This window comes from Camelus dromedarius, chromosome 33 (genome assembly GCF_036321535.1).
Source record: "Camelus dromedarius isolate mCamDro1 chromosome 33, mCamDro1.pat, whole genome shotgun sequence".
In the NCBI taxonomy this organism is placed as follows: domain Eukaryota; kingdom Metazoa; phylum Chordata; class Mammalia; order Artiodactyla; family Camelidae; genus Camelus; species Camelus dromedarius.
In genome coordinates, this window is record NC_087468.1 from 6,122,178 (window position 1) to 6,146,632 (window position 24,455).

The window sequence follows — 24,455 nt, forward strand, 5'->3', positions numbered from 1 at the left end:
AGAGAGGAGGGTGAGCTTTCCCAGGGGCTCGGGCCAAAGGTCAAGTGGCCAGTCATCCAAACAGCGTCCACTCACATAGCAGTCTGGCCGCTTCCCAGACCCTCCACTCCCAAGCCACCCCTGGCATGTCCCCAGCGTCTTTCCAGCTCTCTTCCGGGCCCACAGTCACAGGCACTTGGAGAAGCAGCTGTCTGCTAAGAGGCGGCTGCGGGGGGCGCGGCAGGAGAAGGCGGCTGGCTGGAGGCCTGGGCAGTGGGCGGTGAGGACCGGGCAGTGTGGGCCCCGCTCCTGGGACAGCCTTGCCCCCGGGGAGGCTGCTCCCAGCACAGACACAGCCATTGGCAGCCTGACCTCAGAGGGTTCCAGAACGTCTTGAGAAAAGCCTGGTGTTTGGTCTCCTGGTCTCCTCTCTGCCAGTCCACCCCAGGCGGCCGTGTCCGGACTTTCTCCAGCATCAGGAGGCAGGGCTGGGCACCGAGTCACGAGGAGGGGCGGGCCCAAGGCTTTTCTGAATGAAGACAGAAACCCCTGCTGTGGGCCAGGGGAGAGCCGCTGGGGGCCCCGAGCCTGCTGGAAACCTCTGCGTGACTAATACCCCCGCGAGTTCAGAGAATCAGACACGGAAGTTCCCATGTCCCTGAGAGGGGGCACTGCCAGAGAGGGACCCTGGGGAATAAGAAGGCTGCCCTTAGGGGACCAGCCACTCCTCCTGTCCTGACTGAGTGAGCTGGGCCCCAGGCATGCGGAGACACAGGGTTGGTGGGTCTGATGCAGAGATGAAGAGACATCAGATCTTGGGGACCTAGGAAGGGGGGCTGGGTGCAAGAAGGGAAGGAGCCTTGGCTGGGAAGGAGGAGAGGAAACAGAGGGCTGAAGACAAAACCCCAAGATCCCCGCAGCCCCGCAAGCTCGCAATTGCAACCAGCCTCTCCAGAACACTCTTATCTGTAACCTGGCACAATGTGAAGGCTCAGGGATTAGATCTTGACATTATTTGTTTGTTAATATTGAAATAGTGCTGTTGGGCCCTGAGAAATTCACAGGGTTTCTATGTCCCCGTCTCGCCACTGGTTTCAAGCGGAATTGTCCATCTGATTCTTATCTGCCTTTTGAGAGGTTCTTCCAAGAAAGCAGAGCCCACGCGGTGGATCCGGGAGAGAGAGGGTAACCTGGCCCCACCATGGGGAAGAAACTCACGTTCAGAAGTAAAGTAATTTGCACAGGTCACCCAACTACAGGTGGTAATAAGGCGAAATAAAGGCATTAGAGACAGCATCGGGCGGGGAGGGTGCAGCTCAGTGGAGCGCAATGCAGGGCTCAGCACGCACGGGGCCCTAGGTTCAATCCCCGGAGCCTCCACTAAAAAATAATAAATGAATAAATCAGTGAACGAACAAACAAACAAACCTAATTACCTTCCCCCTGAAAAAGAAAGAAAAAGCAAAAAAGAAACAGCACCTAGAAATTCCCACCAGGCCGCCCTAGAAGATATTTCAGAAGCGCTCGCGATCACCAGGCCCCAGAACGGCTATGAGAAGGATGGCCCTGAGCCACAGCAGGTGCGGCACCCTGAGAACGCTGAGCAGAACACAGGGGACAGGTGCGCAGACCTGGTGGGTGAGGTGTGGGCACACCTGCCAACTCTGCTGAACCCCAAAGCCACCTTCCGTGCTAAGGGACAGAAAGCAGTCGTCATTTGAAGGCAGAGAGTTTGGAGTGAAATCAGGAACAACGTGGGGGTTTGGGGTGCTGCCACCCCACACGGTGGAAACCCAAGTGTACCTTCACCCTTGGCCTCCTTTTACCTGCAGTGCTGCACCCTTGGATTCGACCACCGCGAGGCATGTCGCACGGCCGTCCAGAATTAGGGGGAATGTCCAAGTACATGTGGACCTGCACACTTGAGACCCATGTTGTTCAAGGGCCAGCTGGATATGGAAACCCTTCATAATCTGAGACGTGTGATTCAAGTACAGGGCTGTGCTTGAACTTGCAAACCCGAAAGCTGGCACCAGAAACGTGTGATTTCCCAGTCAATTTGCAAGTATCGCTAGAGAGCTAGTTGTACAGAAATTAACCCACAGGGATGCAGTTCTGTCTTTAACATTTGTCGGCCCAGGAGGCACGCCAAGGCTTACCCAGAACACATCGGAACACTCAGTCTGTAATCAAGCTAAGTGTTAAGCAGGCCCTGCCTTTCTGTTGCTCTGAACCCTGGGAGGCCACTTTCAGACACAGGAGCTCGGTTTCCTCCGCCATTCAGTCTGAGCCAGCTTGTCACGGTGCGGGGACAGCCTCCCAGCCCTGCCTGTGTGAGACCAAACCCGAGTACGTCGCAAGGGTGCCCCAGCCTGCCCATCCAGACCCGTTCGCACCACCCGCCTGCTGCTGCTGCCCAAACCGGGCGGAAATGCCGGGCTGCGGTTGGGGGAGGTACCTGGGAGGCCCACAGGCCACAAGGCACACCGGATGCTTTCTTAGGGACGTTCCTGACAGTTCTAGCTTCTAGTGCTGCTGGGAATATGGCAGTCAAGGTCACTGACCCGAAAAAGACATCCAGACCAAATTATTCAGGGGAAAGGCAGGTTTTAAAGTACCATATACAGAACAACACAGTGTTTGTCAAGGAACAAACACAGTGAGAAATCTGGAAATGTGTCATCCCAAATCTGTGATTGGTGTTATCCTTTAAATAAAGCTGTTTCTTCTACCGATCTCTCCTCAAAGGTAACTCCTTTTGATTGCTGCTGTAGTGGGGCACTAAACTGATAGATAATAGATAACAGATAGACAGAGTAGAGACGTAAATACAGCAACAGATCGCATTTCACACCTAGGAGAGGCACACAGATGACAGAACGTTCTCGGCAGGCAATGGCTGACGTGTGGTCAGAGAGACTGGGGAGGAGAGGGAGTTACACAGGTACTGCCTGCTCTCCATCCCGATATGAAAGCACCATCAGTAACGTGGGTGATAAACCAGAGTTCACAGCGGCGGAAGACAAGTGAGCCAGTGATGTTAGGAGAGGGGGGAAGGTGGGTTTGGACTCAAGGAAGACAACTGTGTGCAGACACGCTGGACAAGGCGGGCTGGCCGCACATCCCTGAGAGTGCGCGCGCCCAGAGCAACATAAGGGTAGAGCAGACAGATGACAAGGTGGTAACGGGCCACTGTCTACACACACACACACACACACACAGACACACACACACGTGCGCGCATATCTGCTGACCACCAGCAGAGCAAGAGGAAAGGGGCTGGAGGTCGTGTGATGGCCTTCTGCCCTCTGGATGCTTGGTTAGGGCTGTGGTTGGGAGCCACATCCCTGAAGTGGGAAATAATACAGGGAGAGGACCGTCAGGGCGGTTACTGAAATAATCCTATGTTTGGACATGAGAACTTTCCAACCAGCACCTTAGGTGAACAGAAAGAAAGCCAAGTTGAGGCTCTAATTAACAAAAGTATTTCAGATACGATGGACCAGTGCAGAAAATAACACGTCGTCACCACGCAGCCCCCAGATCGGAGCAGAAATTGCACATATAATTTCATTGCCTTCGGCTGCCTGTTTTCATCCCCTTCTTCCCCACCCTGGAGGGAAACATGCCCCCAACTTAGTGACTGTCCTTCCTGACCATGGTTTTGTATTTTTCCTGTAGAAAATATTGTCCGAAGTCACTTAGAATAATGGGTGTTTTTTTTATTTTCAGTTTTATTAGGTAGAATTGTTACAACGTGACTGCACATATACAATATATTGCATGTAAATACATATATATAGCATACTGCACGTATTTTAAAATTTACATGTATGTACTTTTCATTGTTTCTAAGAATAGTTTAGAGCTTTAGCTTTTTAAACTTACATAGTTATCAAAGGAATAAAGCCAACCACAAAACAAAAATCAGTAGAATGCAGTGATCCAATCATAAAGGACAGTCAAATGTGCTCACACACATTCAAGAATCAATCATCTAAGTTATAAATAATAAGTAGTTCATTTGTGTCTTTTTTTTTATTATTCCACATGTAAGTGATATCACATGGCAATCTTCTTTCTCCTTCTGGCTTACTTTACTCAGAATGATGATTTCCAGGTCCATCCGTGTTGCTGCAAATGGTATTATTGTATAGAAGAATGAGTGTTGATTTAAGTGATGCGATTCGCCACTTGCCTTTTCCCCATGAACTTGGCACTATGTTTTTGACATTCATTCTCCATGAAGTGTGTCCCATTAACTTTCACTCCTCTCAAGGACACACAGTATTCCACTCTACAGACATGCTACAATCTATCCATTTCCTGTGGACAGACGTTTAGGTTTTTCCTTTCTTTTGCTTTTTCTGTGTGTTTCCCCTTTCACATCCTTGGACTGTTTCTCTCTTAGACTTCTTATATCTTACTGATCTGTAGAATCTGTTTTTATATGGTAGATTCTAGTCCTTTCCAGGTTACATAAATTGCAAGTCTTTTTCTAACTTTGGGCTTGTCTTTTTACTTAGTTTATGTTGTCTTTTCACATAAAAATGTTCACCTGCTCTGCGGTCAAGTACACTGGTCTTTCCCTTTCCATGTTGGGTGTTCCCATTTTGAAGTATTCTTTCCTACCTCAGTGGCATACGTATATTTTCCTCTGAAAGTTTTAAACTTTCGTTGTTTGCATTAAAAGTTTTTAGCACATCTGAAAAGAAGTTTGAGATTCTTGAGAGTGGCATTCTGCACTGGGCACTAATTTCCCTGAGCACCGTGTATCGAACAGTCTATTTTTTCTACAGTGTGTACCATACCAGCTGTCATGCCCCAAGGTTTCCATATGTTTGAGTCCTTTTTTGGATTCTCTGTTCTATTCTGTTGATCTTTTTGTGTATACTCTTTATTTTTTGTAGGGCAAGTCTCTCAACAATTTTCTTCTTGAATTTTTAGGTTCTTAGGTTGAGGAATGTTTACAAAAACTAGTCACATTTTTCTGTTTCCTTTCGGGCATCAGTTAGCAGTCCTTCTCCAGCAAGAAACAAACAGTGCCTCTATTTTAAGCAAAAAGAAGTGGGGGAAATGATTTTTTGGAAAGATACAGGTCTCACAGAATCAGCAGGAGACTAAGATGGGCTTGGAAAATGGGTTAAATGCAAGACAGTGCCGGGAAGCCAAGTTGAAGGAAGCAGGGCCCTGGAGAGGCCTGCGGGTGGAGGGGTGTCCCCTCCTCACTCAGTGGCTGCAGAATGGACCCCCGGTGGGTATAACTGACCAGACCTCATAGGACCAGCCTGTCACACATCAGAGTGTGCCCCCAAACAGGGCGATTTTATTTGCTATCTTTGATGTCAACCCACTCCAATTTTTATTAACCAATAGACAAAAAGACACTGAAATCATGTCTTCGGCAGGGATGTCTGACTTGGTCCCCTGTGTGTCAGGGAGACAAACAGCAGGTCCACATCAAGCACATCAAATGATTTTTTAAGCCTTTTTAAACTTTATGACATGGGGGGGGGGCTGGAGGATTAAGTTTATTTATTTATTTTTTGATGGAGGGACTGGGGATTGAACCCAGGACCTCGTGCATGCTAAGCACACACTCTACCACCGAGCTACACCCTCCCTCTTCTAATGCTTTTTATATTGGTTCAAATAACGCTTCTTAATACTCAGCACGTATCAGAATCACCTGGGAAGCTTTCAAAACGTACTGATGCCCTTAGCCCTCCGCAGGCCCGAATCTCCGGGTTAGGCCGAACTTCGGGACTTCTTTAGATACCTCCCGCCCTGGCCCTCATCCAGTGGTGCTCACGCGGAGCCCGGGCTGCAAGGTGCCCGGCTGAGAGCAAGCAGCTGAGCTGACAGCCGTGCTGGGGGGCGGCGCCCCACCTCTGACTCCCCCGGAAGCACCGTCACGCTGACTGAAAAGCGGCATCGATGACCCCACTCTATTTCAAAATCACGCAGTTTGTCAATGGAAGCGAAGGCTGGGGAAAGACACGTTCTTCAGACACACTTAGACAGTCTTGATGAGGTGTACCAGGACGTAACAGTGTTTGCAGTGAAATGATGGTGCCTGCAGCCAGCTTCTCTCTCCTGGGCAATATTAAATTTTTTTAAAAGTCCTTCGTTTCTTGCAGGGGGAAAAATCATGTTTTGAAGAGAACGCTTGTTGAATCACAGATTTATAATTTAAGGGAGATAAAAGACTCCTGTTGCAAGAGATGTAATATACCAGTCTTTATTTTCATCAGGAGGAAACCACGCTGATAGACTTAATTACGGGAAACAGTTTGGCAATTAAATTCTACTGCTCAGAACAGGATCGGAGTTGTTCTGATGGCAAGAGAGCTGCTCCTGAGGCATATTTTTCTCCTTCAAATCTGAGCGATTTAATTCTTTAGATTGGTTAGACCTCCTGGCTTCCAAAAGAGAGGATTCTTGGAACCATTTTAAAGAGGTCTTTGGATGACTTCAGAGTGAGTAACTTAGTGTAATCATATATGAAGATCTGTGTTTCCGCGATCTTTTCCCAGGAGCCCTGCTCTGAGGGACATCCTCCGGTGTGTCCTGATACCTGAGCCCACGGCGGCACAGGCGTGCCGGGGACTCTCCTGGGGCAAGGCCGGGAGTGTAGTGACTTCTGTTGTGGAAGTCCTCCCCCTCCGGCCGACTCAATTTCAAGCTACCAAATTTAGGCCACTAGTCAGAGCTGGGAAGAGGAGCCCCGTAGGTCCCATCAGATAATAATTCCACTTCGCAGGCACCACAGATGGAAGGAAACTTACGGACCTAGAAGTAGTAAGGGTAAGTCAGGAGGAAGTGAGGCGTTCCGAGTGCGTATTACCCTGCTTTTCATATGCTTTATTAATTAAAATTTATGCAGTTTAATTTTTAATACACTTTACTTTTTAGAACGCTTTTAGGGTCACAGCAAATTTGAGAGGAAGGTACAGAGATTTCCCATATACCCTCTGCCCCCAACCCACTCACACAGCACCCCCACCATCAACGCCCCCACCGGATGGCAGAGGCCTGGGGTGGAGCCTTCCTTCAGAGCCTCATGAAGGAACAAACCGGAACCTTGGTTTCAGACGTCTGGTCTCCAGACCTGACAGAGAACACGTGTCTGCTGCTCTAAGCCCCCTGTTTGTGGGACTTTCTTACAGACACCCTAGTGACACACACACTCGCCCTCTACCCTTTGGCTCAGTCTTATAAGGGACTCCAAGTCTCTCTGACGAATGCCACACAGTCCTCGAAACAGCCACATTGTCTGGGGAGGATGGGGATGGGGGTCAAAACCCAGTTAGGAATCTGAGTGCTCCCACCAATGAAGTATATAAGCTGTCCTGGGTATTAGCATCCTCGCTGTCCAGAGGGGCCACAGTGTCCCCCCTACACACCACACACACACCACACACATGTACCCCCCACCACACACACACCACACACACACCACACACACACACGTACCCCCACCACACACACACACACACACATACCCCTCACCCCACACACACACCACACACACACCACACACACACACGTACCCCCCACCAAACACACACACACATACCCCTCACCACCCCCCACACACACACCACACACACAATGTTGCTGTGAAGGCCCGTGCAGTTCTGTACAGAAAGTGTACATACAGACAGAACTTGATAAATTCTTGTTTTCTCCTTTTCCAAACAGTTTTCTTAAGGTTATATCTTTTTATTAACTGAAATAAAATGACAGTGCCTCACTTTTTATGATGTTTTACCATAAGCTTTAACCCAGAGACAACTTTTGTTGCTGAAGCTGTTCTTCGGCCAAAGCAGACTTACAGCAGGCCTGTTGACCGTCATTTTCTGAGTGTGTCAGGTGCCTTTATTGTAAAATGCAAGTAAGTTTAATAAACCATGACAGTACGACTGGGCATAAAAGTGAGAAGCGTGTCGGGTCAAAGGTGTGTGCGTGTGTTCAGGGTTGTGACAGCTCTCATCTGTGGACCTCGTAAAGCCTTTAGAAGCATGAACTTGTCACCTGCGTCTCCCTGTGACACAGCCATCAACGCCAGTGTCATCCCACAGAAGGGACAGACAAGTCAGTGTGGTTTCTGCCCCTGGAGTTTCTCCGTTCAAATAAGTCAACCCACATAGAAAACAGACGAACTACGTCTATAAAATAAGTTTCTCAGTTAAGGCTGTGTGGACCCGTCAGCGAGTCTGGAATCTGCTCTCTCGGCTTCTGCGGTTTACGTTCCTGAGACTCCTGGTTGCTTATCCAACAGGCCCTTCTTTCTCGCTGGTAGAGGTCACTTCCGTCCTGGAGGCTGAAAACACCAGATACTCACAACCCCAGCCTCTCTTCCAGCTGGTCACGGGCCCAAGAACCAGTCAAGGCCAGCGGACCAGAGAGCGCACCTGCTAAAGAATTCCACCGCAGGCCTTGTTAGGAAAGGCCGGCCGGAGACGAGCAGGGAAACCACTCGTGTTAGGGAACAGGGAGCTGCACACGTGTCACTGCCTCTGGCTTAACTGAAAATCCACAGTGTTGAGAGCGCACGGCCGACCGAAGCGGGCGGCGAGGACGAAAGAGGTTTCCTCATGGAAACGCAGCAGGCCTCTGCTCAGGGTCTTGGGCGGGACAGACTCCAGAACCGTGACCCTCGCTTTGCTGACTGAGATCAACATTCCGAGGCATGAGAACATTTAACTGGTAATGAACTTGAATCTCTTTAATCAAATTTGTAATTAGTGCTCAGGTTACCCAGGCTAACATTGGAATCCTTACTCATTGATTCAAAGTATTACCCCAAGAACAAGATTTTAAAAAACATAGAAAACAAACCATGGTTACCAAAGGGGAAAGGGTGGAGGAGGGATAAATTAGGAGTTTGGGATTAGCAGACACACATAACTGTACATAAAGTAGATAAACAACAAGGTCCTACTGTACAGCACAGGGAACTATATTCAATTTCTTGTAATAATGTATAATGGAAATGAATTTAAAAATACTCATATATGTATACGTATAACTGAATCACTTTGCTGTGCACCTGAAACTAACATTGTAGATCAACTGCACTTGATAAAAAATAAAATTAGAAAACCCCAATTATTATCCATATGTCCTACCCTAGAAAATAGCCGTCCTCTTGTATCTTTTACAGCACAGAGCAGCAGTGTGATTGGAGAGCAGCTGTTTCCCAAGGGGAGGTCAAGTTCCCAAGAGCGAGGGCTGCTGTGCCAGGAGGACAGAGCTTTCCCTCCACTGCAGCCCGGCAGCTGCGGGGCACCCACCCCCGAGTCACCTGCCCCGTCTCTCGGCCCTCGCTGAGGTTGCTGACTGCTCCCAGAGAGCAATGTCCTCTTTTCTAATTCAGTTGTGCGGGGCGTTTTCCTATCACAATGATATATGTGCATGTTTTAAAGTCACGTTATTTGATGAGAGGCTTTTTATGCAAAGCAGCTGGACCTCCTTAGCATCCTCTGCTCCCCAGGGGCACCCAAGCAGCACAGGCTGACCACATTCTTCAGCATTTCCTTTCCCGTCTCCCAACACGGGCTTCTGCTCCCCTTCGTGGACTCTCTGGGCTGCCCTTCCCGGGACGAGGAGTCTGTCCTCTGACAGCCCCCGGCTGTCCTCCCCCAGCTGTCATCCCCCAACTTCATCGGCTTACATTTCTTGCCTTCCCATCCTCTGAGTACAAATAAACCGAGCGCGGAGTTTGGCGATTGCAGTTCAGAGTTTGCATAACGATGCTCACGCACGCTGTTCACAGCTGAGTCACGGTGGACGACGCTTGCTTTTCCTTTCTTGCACAATATTATGTTTTCCTTTCCTTTCTTGCACAACATTTTGTTTTCTCTGGTGCTTATCGCTGTCCCAGGGGTGTGTGTGCGTGCGCGCACACGCTGAACTCTGCATTTATACTACGTACATTCAAACTCTCTCTCCTTTGTGTAAATCAACTCCTTCTACAGGCAAACACGCAGGGCGCCAGTCGGCTGGAGCTTCCCGCCCTCGTTCTCTGTCCTCCGATTCTCTGTCTCCGGTTCACGCCCCTGCTTTGAGAACGCACCCAGCAGTGGCGCCGCTTCTCCTGGAGGGAAGTTTCCTGCAGTCTTGCGGGCCCTGACAGTCTGTATCCCACCCTCACACTTAGCTGATCTGCTGGCCGGGTACAGGACGCCAGGAGAGGCGTCCCTGCCTCTCGGGATTTTGGAAGCTCTGCTTCACTGTGGTCCGGCTTCCAGGGTTGATTCAAGGACGTCTCATTAGCGCCCTTCTGTTCTAGACTCTGTCTGTGAACTGCTGGCTTGTCCCTGGGGTTACTTTGGGTTTTCTCCTTGTCTCAAGGGCCCTAAAATTCCGCAGGGATGTCCCTTGGTGTGGCTCATTTCCATACTCTGGGCCAGCTGCAGGGTGAGCCTTTTTAATCTAGAAAATATCCCCTCGGTTCCAGAAAACACTCCTGGGTTACTTCTCAAATAATTTCCTCCCCACAGCTCCCTGTTCTCACCCCTCTGGCTTGCTTGCTGGATTCCTGGCATCTACACTGAGTCTCTAAGTTTCTTCTTTTTTCCCTCCCTCCGGTCTCTTAGTCTTCTCACTCCACTTCCTGGAAGGTTTCTTCAGCGTCATCGTTCAGCTTTCTTGCTGGGCCTCACATCTCAGCGATCATACTTTTGTCTCCGCAGATTCTTTCGGCCTCTCGAATGTTGCTCCCACATCAGAGCCTCTTCGTGTTTGCGGCTACAACAGCTCCTTTAACGCACTCTTTCAGTGAATCAGAATGAATGCAAAAATCCACAATGAGCACAGTGTCCCCACTTCACATAAAGACAGGATGGGAGTGACTGGTTCTCCTGGGACTCATCTTCCAACACAGCTCGGCTGGTGGGGGTGCAACCCACGACCCTCAGCCTGTCCGGTGACCCCAGTTCTCCCCACGGCCGCACGATGCTGTAAATTCACAAGAAGCTGCAAATCGTATTTTCTACTTGCTTATCAGGCAAAGGAACCTGAAAGTCCAAGACGTGAGGGCTAAATCCAGTCGGCCTGAGCCATTTTCAGACTAAACGCCATGCTGGCGTCTGGCAGGTGACCTTGTCTGGCGAGGAAGGGCATTCTCAAGTGTCCTCCAAGGGGTCCTTCATCCTAATAAGCGCCCCTCTGGAAGACTTCAGCGAGTGACAGTTGTGTTCCTGTGTCAGCAGGACAAATGAGGGAGCCCAGAAACAGGTGTTTTTCACTCTGTGGGGACATCTGGCGTGTGGTCCAGGTGTCAGTCATCAGTCAGGCGGCCCTCACACCCAGAAGAAAGACAGCCAAGTTCAGGTTTTCTGCCAGAATTTACATCAGCAATTTTCTCACTATGTCCCAACCTTAGCAGTTCAGTGTCACCCACTCCAGGCTGAGCTCAGACACCTCAGCTTGTGCTGCAAACGGCTGTGCAAGTCCCAGTCCTCTTCCACACGCCCTCCAGGCCGCTGGCTGCACACTTCTGGGTCCTGTTAAGTGGTCAGCTACCCCGACTCCAGAACACCCTCAGAGTCAGGAAGCCTGGTATTTGCCCATCACCTGATATTTGCCAGGAATCACTGAACCTTTTCGACAAATGCCATTCTAACGGCCGCATTTCTGAACACACTTTCAGGGATGTCACTCTGGAGACACTTTCCAAAACCCTGCCCTCTGGGGGGAAATTTTCCCCAAAGCTTCCTGCCTTACATTGAAACTAAACGGGTCCTCCTCAAAAGCCGGGGTGCTGTTCCAGGGGGCGGGTGTTATAAAGATAAACTCAAGTTTCCACCTGTATTTTGAGACCCAAGAATAAAGGAACTCTAAACTGCTGCTAGATATACACTGTACTATTTAGTGGGTTACCTGAAAAAATATGGGGGGGAGGTGCTTGGCTGGCAGTTCTCTGCTTCTTGAAGGAGCCGGTAATCACCTTTCGGGAGGGAGTGAGTGCATGTGCGCACGCCTCTGTGTGCCAGGTAAGAACAAGGTATCATTGTGAGGAGAAGCCTGACCTCACGGCCTGGAGGCTCAGCTGAGACCACACCTGGAGGACTCTGATCTGTCTCAGGAAGCTTCGGTCCAAAACGATGAGGTGATGGAACACGCTCACAGGAGCAAGGTCTCATGGGACAGCACAGGGAAGTAGTTTTAATACCTTGTAATGGCCTAGAAAGAGCACGAAAAGGAATATATATGTGTGTGTGTGACTGAATCACTATGCTGCACACCAGAAATTAACCCAACATTGTGAACCAACTATATGTTCAATGAAAAAAAAACTTAAAAAAAAGAGATACAGGAAATTAAAGCTGCCAGAACATGAAAAAGAAAAATCTCAAGGAAGTAACTATCCCCACATCGGTAACTGACCGTGGCTTAGCAAGAGTTTGACACGTGTACGACTCCACACCTTAGAGAATTCAGACCCTTCCCTGACGGTGCTTCCCACAGAGTCAGCGGCCGGAGCAGCTGTGACAAGCAAACACCTCCAACCGTCCTGGCCGCTGTGCACGGGGGCGCGGGGAGCTGCCCCGTCAGGAACACTGAGGCTGAGCTCCCGTTCCGCACCCCTGGCGCCACCAGCCAGGGGAACAGATGCTACACAAGCAAGCAGACAGCTTTAACTGAACAACAAGGCAAATCCTAATACAAAGTGACAGTGTGCAGTCAGTCCCCTGGAAGGGACGCCTTGAAACACAAAACTCTAAACCAGGCAGAAAGAGGGCTGCAAAGAGAAATGTGTTCTTTGAGCAAAATCCCTCCTTCCTGAGGCTCAGAAATGATCACAAACATGTAGTCACGGGATTTCAAATGGCCAGCAGTGGCCACGGGAAAGAGGGCCACTTGAGGGAACGAGACAGCACAGGAAGCAGCCTGGACAGCAGTTCCGTCTCGTCAGGGGCATGGTGCTTGGGCGCCCCGCTGCCGACCGCCGCTGCTGGGACCCGTTACCACGCACGCAGTGGCTTGAAATCCACAGATTTACTGGGTCACGTTTCTGTAGGTCAGAAGTCCAACAGAGGTCTCGCTGCGCTGAACTGAAGGTGGCAGGGTTGCGTTCCTTTCTGGGGGTCTAAAACAGCATGCCCTTCCCCCTCACAGGGCCCTCTCTGTGCTCTGCCCACACCCTCGGCCATGGGCCACAGAGCCTGGAACCCCCTTCCCTGTGCCCAGCTGGCGAGTGGGGAGTCAGTCATGGTGCTAAGATGGGACAGCAGGGACTGCCCCCCCCTTTGGGATTTGTCCCCACCACTCCCGTCTAGACGCTCCTGACCAATCTGCCTCCTCGTCCTCTTCCTGGTGGTGGGGTTGACACCCGGGCAAGGTGCCCTTCGAGACAGGACCCCCTGAGTGGGGATGTGAACCTGGAGGGGAACCTGGGCACTGGTGTGCTTTCCCACCTGGACGTTCAGATCCACGTATGCCACGGACACACAGATGAGTGCACATCTGTGTCTCACTGTCTGGATGTGAAACAAGTCGTCCCATGGAGGTCCAGGTCCTTGTCCTGGAGGTCGTCCCCGTCAGTGAGCAGCTCAGTCCTGATTCTTCATGACCTCTGGTGGCAGAAGGACACGCTGATGTTTCCCAAGGTGTCTGGTCTCACATTTGCCGCACCGTTTCCCCTGAATCTCTCTTGTCCACCCAGCTCTCCATTCCCACGGCCACTGCCCACCTCGGCCTCTCCCTCATGCCCTTGGCCCCTCCTCGTCCACAGAGCACAACCCCTCACCGGGCGGCTCCCACACCCAGAGAGGAAGCCACAGTCTGCTCCTGCCTCGACGAGGTGGGTCGGGGAGGAGGCTGTTTATGGTCTTTATCCCTGGGGTGTAGGGCCCAGACGCTTCTGCAGAACCACACGTGGCTGAGTGTGGGGCACTGCCCCAGAGCCCTCGGGAGGTGGACTGTGTTCTGAGTCACTGGCGCTGTTACCTGTCTGAGACCTAAAACGTCTGAATTGAGAAAGACAGCCGCCCCACAGGCGTGGTTAAGGGCTGGGCACCAGCTGTGCGGACACAGCTGGCTTCCCGGCCAATACTCACTGGGAAGAGTTTGCACCTGGCAGAGAATTTCTCTCCCTCTCTCTTCCTCTCCGGCTTCTCTTTATCTCTGGCTGCCTCCCTCTTCCCTCTCTTTCCCCCTCCCCCTCCTCATGCCTCTCTCCCTCCTTCTCCTGACACCCACTGTGGGATGTAGAGGGGACAGCATATGCTCTGCTTGCCACAGGCAGCCATCCTGTGACCACGAGGAAAGCAAGAATTTGGTTGAAGCTCACAGGGAGGCTGGCAGAGCAGAGAAGCAGGCAGAAGTTAGGTCTGTGGAGACATCTTTGAGCTCTTGGACCCGCCCTCCCTCTGAACTTGCCTTATGTGAGATGATAAACTTCCTTATTGCTCAGACCAGCCTGAGCTTAGAATTGTTCCCCATGACCTTCAGGATAAAGTGTTGCCTCCTCAGCTCAGCTGGGGCAAGAGACCCTGTACCCCGCCAAGAGCAGAGACAGGTCTTCTACTAAGACAGGAAGAAACTGAATCCCGAGAGTTGATACTCACAAGGGCAGCGCATCAAGAGAACACACAGGCGTGCCCTCCTGGCCCCAGTGCCAGGCTGGTGGCAGCGGTCGACGCTCCCTTGGGGTGGGGTTGGGGGTGGGGGAGGCACATACCATGTTTTAAAATATTCCAAGCCTTCAGCAAATTAGTTTTCCAGGTAGAGATTCAAACACAGGGCTGTTATTCCTTTGAGCAGTAGCTCCCTGATGTACACAGCCAGCCTCAGAAGGAGTGTGCAGTGGGCCGTGTGGTGTGTGGACACCCTTTCCTGTGGTCCAGCCAGCACGCACCCCTGAGAAACAGCCCTGTTGTCTTGTTGTCATAGCCTGAGTGTCCAGGGAGTCTAAATCCATCCAGGCAAGAAGGATGCTCAGCAGGACGCCTTCCTCCCCGCCACAGAGGCTGCTTCCCTGAGGTCGGCTAGTTCACAACCAAGGGTAGGTGCTGACTTGGGGTGCAGGGAGAGGGGAGAGGAGCCTTCCCCACAGGGCTTGGTCTCAGCATAGCTGACTGACAGCTGTTGGCTGGGGGCAGCGGGGATTGGACCAAAAAGACAGATGAAGTCAGTTCCCAGCCCAGATGCACTGGAACTTGTTTGACTGTACTCCAATTCCATTTATAGCCTCCCAGAGCACTCCCAGACGGTGTGTCTGTCACCAGAGGGGATGCCGACTGTCAGGCAGCCGGAATCAAGGCGTGGACACGACGACGGATAGGGAAACAGCACCTGAACCTCAGAGCGGGCTGGGGGACCACATGGAGGGTCACAGCAGCAGAGCCACGAGGCGCCAGGCGGCCGCTGTGTGCCGGGTGCTGTCCTAGGGACTGGAGTCCTTACCCCACCCGGGGTTCACAGATGCCCCCAAAGGGATTCTCCTCACTCGACAGAGCCCACCAACACCCGGAGAAATCATCGCCAGCTGCCGTCACAGCCAGGATCTGCCGGACGCTCTGTGCTTTCTGTCATACTCTGTGCTTCTGAGAAAGCAGCCCCACACCCGCTGCCCAGGGTCGCGGGCTGTTTGGAAGGAAAAGATCACGCGGAGTGGTCACTGCCATGGCCGTGAGTTACTGCCGCTGGGTCAGTCATCCCACCCCAGTCTCTCCCGCTGGGTCATCTTCTCACAATCGGCTTCATCTCATCTTCAGTCGCTCAAAATAAGGGCAGGGCTCTCCGACAGGGAAAGTAGGATGAATCCTCCATCAGAAACTCACCATCCACACAGAGAAGGTCAGCACTGCGCCGTGGGCCTCCTGTCCATTCACGGCCACCCTGGGAGGTCTGGCTGTGCCCCGCATTCTCAAGTTTTGGGGTGCCCAGCCCCCTCCCCGGGGTGGGAGCGAGGGGCAGAGGGAGGGGTTCTCGCTCTGTGATTCCCAAGCTGAAAGTTGTCACCTGGCTGTGTCATCAGCTGGGCTTCAACCTGTTCGACAGAGTAGGTACCTTGATTCCTGAAGTGGTGCTACTGAAGTGGGTCTGAATGGCGGGCCTCAGGGGCCCTGGAGCGTTTAGGAGTTAGGATCCCACCAATCTATAAAGAGTCACAAGGGCTGGGCCAGGGCACGATGGGGGCAGAGTCCTCCCCTGGGGGGACTGCGGGCAGGAGTGAGGGGAGGGGGGCGTCTGCAAACCTCAGGACACCAGCCTCAATCACACAGTGAGGCTGACCGGCCACACCTGGAGTGGGGTTCTCCTGACAGAGAGAAGGGGGAAGGGGACTGGTGACCCCCTGGTGGGTCCAGTGAGCAGTGAGACCGTGGCTCAGACAAGACAGAGACATTCGTGCAGACTGGTCTCAGTCTGGCGTACAATGCATGTCCCTGGGAGGAGCACTGTCAGCTCCTCAGTTGCCTTCCTCTGCTCCCGTGGTCCCACACTGATGGACAGATTTTCACACCTCTGGTCAGAGGGGTTTTGCTGAGAAAGCTGTGTGCGCAGGAGCTACTGCTCAATTTCTGAACCAGAAAAGCAGCTGAGAACTTCCTCCGAGGGACCCAGAAAACGCAAGCCATCCCGGCTGACCTCAAAACCAGCCGTCACCACGGGGGAGAGTCAGGTCCCCAGTGTCCCAGGCATGCCTGGTGCAGCCTCACATCACCTGTCTAGTCTCGTCACACTCAGTACTGGCTTTGCAAGGACTGAAAGGCCTCCTCCTGGAGGGTGGAGAGCCTGGAGAAGGCCATCACAACATGAAAGGCCTCGCAGAATACCCAGCAGGGTAGACAAGAAGAAAATCGTAAATTAGAGGGAGCACCACCAAGAATTCTGATGAAAAAGAGAAAAGTGCTGAATCTTCCAGATTGAAAAGCAGCCTACCTACTAGGATTGCAGCCCATACTCTTTCCTGAAAGCTTGAGAGAGGCTTATAAACCAGTTCCTGAACAATGCGACCATCGCCTGACACTGTAGTGGAGGGCGGGTGACCGGAGTCCTGCATCGGTCCACGCCAAGACCAAGCCCCAGGCAGACACAGAATCCGATAAAGCCAGGTCTCCGGGTTCCTTGCACGGAGGGAGAACGCACACAGAACCTCGGGGCGTTCACCAGGAAGGGAAGGAGGGGAGCAGGTTCAGGACTGGGGGGGAGGTGGGGCTGAGGCAAAACTGACAGGCAGCAGCATTTTCACAGCTCAAAGCAAAGCGGGACTGGGCTTCCCTGGACCAGGTCTGGATTGCAGAGTCCAGGGTCCTATTTCCTTGGAAATCAGACAGGAAAGAAGCCACGAAATTCGTGTCTAGAATGCCAGCATCTGAAACTCCACCCCTGCAGCTCCTCTGCGTCCGGGACGTAGGTCCCTGAGCGGGGTGCCTCCCCTCCCACTAGCATTTGGGAGAGCGGAGTTCCGTCAGCCTGTGACGGGAGGGGAGGTCACTCTGACACCTCCCAGTTTCAGCACGTTCTTGGGAGGAACACTGTCAACTTCTCAGCTGCCTTCGTCTGTTTATATTTTCCAGACAAACAAATGGCCATCTTCTGACCTGGGTCTGGGCTAAGTTTTGCTTCTCAGCCTTTTCCACCATGCTCTGCCCCAGGGCTGACCTAGAGGAACCACATCGAGGGGTCCTGTGCCCAGGGCTTCTGCTTGGGATGGTCTGTGGTCCAGCAGACTGGGGAGGGGGCTGGGAGGACAAAGGCAGGGCTTGTCCCAGGGGCTCCCCCAACCCCTTCCTCCACCCCGAGGGGCAGCCTGGACACGTCTGTGTCTCCTGTGTGGGCAGCTACTCTGTGCAGCCTCCTCCTTCTGGGCTCAGACAGCTCCCCCCCTTCCCAGGGGGTAGCAGCTTGGCTGATGGGAAGCATTAGATATGCTCACCCACACCTTTATCCGTAGTGTCTGTGTAAGGAAACCTCCTTGAAATGTCCTAGTTTGAAGATGCCACCTGTTTCCTGATGCAGATGGCACAAGTCAGTAAAAGTCAATGTTATCTAATAGATCAAGCTTATTAATATGCCATTCAAACTTAGTACATCCTTGGGGAAGTCACACCTCTCTGAGCCTTTGTTTGCTCACCATGGAACAGAGAGGGTCAAGGGCTGTCCTGTGGGTTAAATGAGACAAAAGATGGGAACTTGCAGTGTGTCCCTCTGCAAGCCTGAGCGTAGCTTCCTGGAGAAGGACTGTGCCATGGGGCACACAGGCTTGGTAAAGACCCCCTCCCTCCACGCAGCTCCCCCTCCACTGCCCCCTGCTGGACGGATCTCCCCGGAACCCTGCCCCCCAGCGATGCCCCCGTTCTGTTCTTTGCAAAAGACATTCTTGACTGGACACTTCAGTCCTGGCCCTGAGCTCCAGCCTTCGTGCACAGCCCCTCTGACAGAAAAGACCTGTCAGGGGCAATTCCCAGAGTGCACATCTAGAAAAAAGCCCTGATTCATCAGTGTTCGATTCCCCGGGGACACAGACGAGCTACAACGGCCAAGTTGTGCCTTTGGAAACTCCCGTGAAGCGCAGCCGGCTGTGCACTCATCACAAGCTTTCATTTAGCCCCAAAGTCCTGGAGGCCCAGACACAGCATTGGCCCAAAGGATGGCCTCTGTCTCAGCCCCACAACCCTGAGCTTCAGAGGTGCGTAGGGCTCGTCTTCCTTCAGCTGTGACAAGCTGCAGGCGCAAGGGGGGTACGCGGTGGCAGGGCGGGTCGCACCTCTGTCCTGTCCAGCCTGCACCTCGTGGGGACGGGAACTGCAGGAGGGGTCTCAGCCCTCCCAGCCTCGTCCCATCCGCTGGTGACAGACGGCCAGCTTTCCCAGGGCCGCGTGAGGCTGGCAACTCTGCTCCGCGTCCCGGCACAAGCAGGGCTCCGAGCCTCTGTCCGGGGACCAGCCACCTTGCTGGGCAGCCTTTCTGGAGGCTGTTCCTTTCTCCATCCACGCCATGTTGGTCTGCTCTCCCTCCAAAGCCTCCTCCCCTCCAAAAGGTTTCTTCTCCGTGTTGCTTTGTGGGGGAAGAGGTCTGCATGGTGATTACCTGGGCCTCTCCAAGCATTCAGAAGTTGCTTTGTTTGAATGGCTGGGCCAAGTGTCCCCTGGAGAAAGAGAGCAGGAACCTCCAAAGAGGGTGCCCTTCTCACCCACCCCCTGTTCCATGAAGAAACGCATTGCTCGGGGGGCAATATCAGCACTGGAAAGAGAGCCCCCACCCCGACCTGTATGATGGGTTCTGCTTTGCCCCGGGAGGGCTGGGGACCAGGAGGACTAAACCTCCATCCATATCACTGCTGTGCTCACCTGGTCCAAAATGTTCCTATTAATTACACGCTCCTGATCTAACCGTCTTTCTACAACATTTGAACCACTTTTTAAAAGCTCAACTCCTCAGCAAGTTCCTACTGTAGAGCACAGGGAACTATATTCAATTTCTTGTAATAACCTATAGTGGAAAAGACTCTGAACAGAAAAAATTATGTGTGTATGTATATGTATAATTGAATCGCTTTGCTGTACACCTGTAACGAACATCGTAAATTAACTATACTTCAATTTAAAAAAATGTTAGAAAGCTCAACTCCTCAGATAAACATCATTTTGGAAAACAAAGACAAATAATTGTGCAAATTTCATCTCATGGGCATTGCAGTAAGTTTAAACAAAGTTGCCAAGATACAAAGAACTTGGGATCTAATTGAGTTGCCACCCTGCCTACTTCTCTGAAAACCTTGCGGCAGAATACTTGAATTTGCTTCTTCCCGGGATGCCAGGAGATGGCGCCCACGTGGACGCTGGGGCTGTCTTCCGAGAGAAGGCGGCTGAGCAGGGACCAAACTGAGCTGTGAAAAAGGAGGGAGAGAAAGAATCGAAGCGGGTCACGGGATGAGAGCGTGTCAGGACAAGTCTCAGGATCCCGTCCACAGCTCATCAGCTGCTTCTGTTTGGGGGACGGCAAGGCTAACAAAAGCAACACAGGAAGAGGCGGAAAGCGGATGACGGAAACAGTGCTATCATTTTAAGTGCATCCTCCGAGCTGGGGCTGTGGGGAGGGGGGCGTCACACGGGTTATTTGTCCCCGCTGCTGGCGCACGGGTAGAGAAAGGGTGAGGCTGTGGGTCACCCCGGGTTGGACCCCCGTTGCCGGACTCCCAGCCTTGAACTCCAGGGAGCCTCACCTGTCGACTGTGATTAGCATCCCTCTCGCTTGTGGGTGGTGATTAAATGAGCTAAGATTCAAAGGGCAGAAACTTCAGGTCTGTTCTGTTACAGAGTAACCCGCAGCAAGCCCTGTTGCTGTAAAGGGAGACTTCTTCCCCGGTGGTGCACTTGTGGTGTGCACTGCATTCCTTTTCCTGTTATGCTTTTCATTTTGAGTTTATTTTTGTACGTGTGTGTACGGTGTGAGGGAGTGTTCTAGCTTCACTGATTTACATGCTGCTGTCCAGTTTTCCCAACACCATTTGCTGAAGAGCCTGTCTTTATTCCACTGTATGTTCTTGTCTCCTTGGTCGAAGATTAGTTGACCAAAAGTTTGTGGGTTCATTTCTGGGCTCTCTATTCTGTTCCATTGGTCCACATTTCTGTTTTTGTACCAATACCATGCTGTCTTGATGACTGTAGCTCTATAGTATTGTCTGAAGTCTGGGAGAGTTATTCCTCCAGCCCCTTTTTCTTCAGTAATGTTTTGGCAACTCTAGGTCTTTTGTGGTTCCATATAAATTTTATTATGATTTGCTCTAGTTCTGTGAAATATGTCCTGGGTAATTTGATAGGGATTGCATTAAATCTCTAGATTGCCTTGGGCAGTGTGACCATTTTAACAATATTGATTCTTCCAATCCAGGAGCATGGGATATCTTTCCATTTTTTTAAGTCTTCTTTACTTTCCTTAATCAACGTTTTATAGTTCTCTGTCATGCTTTTCAAAGTGTCTATCTCGTCAAGTTCTGGCAAAGCAGGCAGCGCAGAAACTACGATCACCCCTGCTTCTGGGTCGTGGAGTTGAACCCCAGGCTAGTGCTTGGCCATGGACATCGATGCTCCAGCCTCTTAGGGTGGACAGGGAGGAGGGCACAAACCAACAGACCCCTTGGAGTTAGACAGACAGGAAACAGTGTCAGATGGGATGTGGTCAATGGGGGAAGACAGGGTGGGTCCCAGCCGCACCCAGTGTGGATGGTGAGGCAGGAAATCAACAAGGCAGCAGGAGGCAAACCCCAGGGTCAAGAAGAGCTGTCAACCCCCAGAGCGTCTTCCCTCAACACTCAGCCACAGACAGACTGAATGTTCAACATCCTAGGAGTTTTTTTAAAAGTCTGCTTTGATACGGAGTCTGTGTCTGTGACATATGCTGCAAATGTCTTTTCTTGCTCTATTTTTTCACACTCCCCTTGGCGGCTCATGTTGGAAGAAGTTTCCAATTTTACTATAGCAGAGTTTAGTCATCTTCCTTCTGTGGTTAGCACTGTCTGCGTCTGCGTTAGGAATTTCTTTGCCTACGTCAAATTCTCCTGCACTATTTTCTAGAGGCTTTATGGTTTTCGCCTTGAGCTGATCTTTTGTGTATAGAATGACATAAGGGTCAAGTGCCCTTCTTCTGCATGAACATCTGACCCAGCAACACTCACAAAAAGACCACCCTTCCCCGCTACTCACTGGAGCTACCTGTGTCTTGGGGCGTCCATGCACGTTTGGGTCTGGCTCTGGGCCCTCTGTCTGTTCCCCTGGACTATTTGTTGATCTTTGCATCAGCATCACATTGTCTTAATGACTCTAATTTAATCAGAGGTCTTGTGATCTGGGGATGTCAATCTCCCAACGTTGCAGTTTTCTATTTTCCATGAATTTGTTTCCCATGTATTTCCATAAATTTTAGAGTCAGCTTCTCAGTTCACACACACACACACACATCTGCTGAGATTTTAATTGGGACTGCATTAAACCCATATATTTGGGGAGAACTGACATCTTTACAAACTGAGATTTTCTATCCATTAACATGTCATACCCTGCCATTTAACTACATCTTTAATTTCTTTTACAAATTTTTTAAGTTTATTAACAAATTAAAAAGATACTTTTGATGCAGTTGTAAATGGAATCATTTTTAAATGTTCAGTTTCTAATTTTTTTGTACTGATGTATATATATAAATACAATTAATTTTTTAATATTGACCTTGCATCCAGAAATCTTCCTAAATTTACTTAAAATTTTAACAGTTTATCTGTAGACATTTTTGGAATTTCTTTATTGACAATTATGTAATTGCTGAATAATGTGAGATGTAAAACCTCTTTTTTTACAATCCTTATATATATTTTTTTCCTTACAGCAATGACGGGGACATTCACCACAACACTGAGCAGTATATTTTGATAGCAGATAACCTGTCTTGTTCTCAATCACCCGGGGAAAACTTCCAATAGTTTATCAAATATTAAAGTATCTGATACTTCAAGTACTAAAGTAGGATGCTTACCTTGTGTGTGTTATACATTTTACTGAGGTGAGGAAGTTTGCTCCAATTCCTAGTTTGCTAAGAATTTTCCCACAAATTATAAATGGGTATTTACTTTATTAAATGCCTTATTGCTTTTTGACTTCTAAATAAATCATACATTTAAAAATAAATCCAAACAAACCTCTTGAAATGAATGCTCAGATCAGTGACTGTTAGCTTTCTTCTTCCCTAAAATATTTCATTAAAACTATGTGTCTCCCTCTAAATTTGGCATTAGCTAAATTCCACAAATCTTAATAGGTATAGTTTCATTATCATTCAGTTGAAAATACTTTCTAAATATGATTTTGTCATTTATCTTGAGCTGAATGGTACTATTTTCAGATAATGCACTTACATGATTTCAACCTTTTTCACCTTGTTTAGACTTGCTTTGTACCAGCTTAGGATCAATTTTGGTAAATGTCTCATGTGCCCTTGAAAAAGAATGTGTAAATTTCAGTCATTGATTGCAGAGCTGTATATACGATAAACTGGTCAAACTGTTAATTCCTTACAGCAGACTGGCTGGGAAAAAATCCAGTTTTTGTTTATTTGGAAGTGCCTTTGTCTTGCCTTCATTCTGGAAGACAAGCCCACTGGATACAGAGCTCTATATTGGGAGGGTTTTTTTCCCCACCATTTTGAAGAAATCGTTGCCTTCTGGTGTCTATTGTTTCTGTTAAAAACTCACCTCCCAGTCCTGTCATTGCTCCTTTTAAGGTAATACATTTACTCTTCTGGACGCCTTCCGTCTTTTTAGCTTTTGTTTCAGCAGTTTTCCTGTGATAACAGGAGCGTGGGCTTCTTAAAACGTTATCCCACCTCCAAGTTCAGCACTTCTTGAATCTGTGGTTTAATGTTTTGTCCTTTAAAAAAAAAAATCCTCACCCGTTAGCTTTTCTAGATTGCTTCAGACTCATTCTCTCTTTCCCTCTTGGCTCTCCAATATGACACGTGGTCACAACTTTCACCATATACCCTGAATACGCATATCTCCTAAGCTATTTTCTACACATTCCACTCTTTTATTTCTCAGTGCTTCAGTCTGGCTATTTTCAGATGATCTATACTCCATCTCGCTCTTATTTTTTGCTCTTAAACCCTTCTTTATTTCATTATTATTGTTTTCAGTTCTAGAACATCCATTTGATTCTTTTTTTATCGTTTCCAGGTCCCAGATGAACTTCTTCAACTCATTAAATGGACTGAACTTATCAGTTATAGTTACTAGAAAGTTAGTATCTGATAACACCTATGTTTGGATCTACAGTGGGTCTACTGCTATTGTTTGTGTATTTTCTTGGTTTTAAGTCCACTGCTTCTTTTTGCATGTCTGGTTATTTTTAACTGGGTGCTTGACATTGTGTAAGACAACTCAGAGACAGTCTGCAGGTCTGGATGATGTCATCTTCCACCAGAGAGAATTCACCATTGCTCCTGGCAGGAAGTTGGGGTAAGAGACTGTTCTGTTGTCTCCCAGGAATTAATGTGGTTCAAATCTGGGCTGTTTTACAGCTCAGATCTGGTTCAAGGTCATAATGTTCCCTAGGGTGACAACATTATAAGGATCCCAAGTGAGAGCCTGGAGTGCTTACAGGTGCTCCTCCTTGGTGCACTCTGACCTCCAACTTTTGTCCTTCCAGCACCTGACGTGTCCACGAGCTCTGTCTGTTAGCTGATGGAGGGGCCCCTAAATTAGGAGGCACCAAAGTGTGGGTTCTTGTCACCAGCTGTGAAAGAATTTGCACAGCAGAGGCAGAGGGACAAAGTGAACAGCCGCTTGCTTTATTGCTCAGAAGGGGAGAGGGAAGGAAAGCACTGGAGCGAGGAAGAGCTGCTCGAGTGGGGAGCGTCAGCCAAGATGGGTGGTTGGGACGGCTCCCACCCGGGTCGGGCCACGTGAACTTTGATGGGAGGCTTCCGTCATCATGTCCTCCTTCCGGTGTGATGGAGCCAATCAGTCC